At 30.4% G+C, this 1,325-nt stretch overlaps 1 long non-coding RNA gene across 1 annotated transcript; it reads left to right on the forward strand.

Moving 5' to 3' along the window:
- Window positions 1-380: 380 nt before the first annotated feature.
- Window positions 381-981, forward strand: LOC145129425 (uncharacterized). The gene is made up of 3 exons (XR_013717485.1): window positions 381-615; window positions 706-800; window positions 901-981. It is a non-coding gene; the product is annotated as an uncharacterized LOC145129425 (long non-coding RNA).
- Window positions 982-1,325: the final 344 nt, after the last annotated feature.

A 1,325-nucleotide genomic window follows, 5' to 3' on the forward strand; every position in this document is an offset into this window, starting at 1 on the left:
ATCAATGATGTACGATTTAATGATATTTTAGAAAGATACAAAAGACTAAATTACATCTAATCTTTGTTTATTTGCTTCGGGCCTCTAATTATTCCAAACGCATTGTCCTTTGTTATTATTTGGAATGTTACTAATTATTACTTCTTTATTTTAAAGACCACATGTGAAAATATATTCCCATGATATTAAAGATAGTTACGACTAATTAAATCTTATCGTATTAAAAGTATAGTATTAAAAGAAGCAGGGCTGATCCAAAGGATGTTCAAAGTGTGTTTATGAACAGGTCCCACTGAAATGTAGGGCCCAAAAATTATTCAGATTTTATATTATATTGTGTTCATTTGTTGGCCCCAATAGGTTAGACTGTTAGAGACGCATGATGCATCAGGCTACGATGGAAACGACACAAGCGGCAACGGGAAAGAGAAATCAAATGAGTGGGAATCAAACTCTTTGGGAAAAGGAATTGACGCTTTGGTTCTCGGTGATAGTTATTACGATTTTGGCATGGGGAACAAACGATGGCTAACAGCAACATTTTCTTAGTTCTTCCTTTCTTAAATCCAGAAGAAATCATTCAAAAGAAAACCCATAATCCTCACAATTTAGAAGGTAAATCACTCAATCGGAAACTTTCATTTCATACTTCTTTCTTCTTATTTCTTTCTTCATAAATATTAAACATCAATGAAACATAAACAGGGAGTGAGGCTTCGAAAATCTGAAGCATGTTGAAATTAGGAGCGTGTTTTCGAAAATCAGATGTCGGGATGGGGTCTAGGGACGAAAATCAGAATGTATTATACATTTTTTTAACTATATGATATATTTTTATGTAGTTTAGAAGTAATCATTTTTTTTAATTCTTTCTGATTCCTATCTTCTTGAATTCTGAAGCATTGAAGCACAAATTTTTCGACTTCCAATCCAGCTTTGAGTTTTAGAAGTTTACGATTTCATATTGTCTTAAAGTGTCAAAAATCAAAAGGTATTATACATATGATACATTTATGATATTAGTTAGAAGTAAATCTATTTTTCTCATTCTTTCTGATTCATATTTTCTTAAATTTAGAAGTGTTGAAGCAACAATCGGGTGACTTTCTATCTATCTTTAAGGTTTAAAGTTCATACTTTCAGACTTTTTGAAGTGTTAAAAATTAGAAGGTAATATTGATTTCTGATTTTTTTTTATCACAAGCAAGTTAGAGTTTTTTGTTTCTGACAATGTAATACTAATTTCATTTTTGATTTTTTAGAGGAAATAAGTGAGATGTGTTGGATGTGTTGATTGTTTTAACATCTATTACATATAGAGTAAT

The sequence above is a fragment of the Lactuca virosa genome, chromosome 8, assembly GCF_052849685.1.
Source record: "Lactuca virosa cultivar CGN04683 chromosome 8, Lactuca_virosa_CGN04683_v6, whole genome shotgun sequence".
Lineage (NCBI taxonomy): Eukaryota > Viridiplantae > Streptophyta > Magnoliopsida > Asterales > Asteraceae > Lactuca > Lactuca virosa.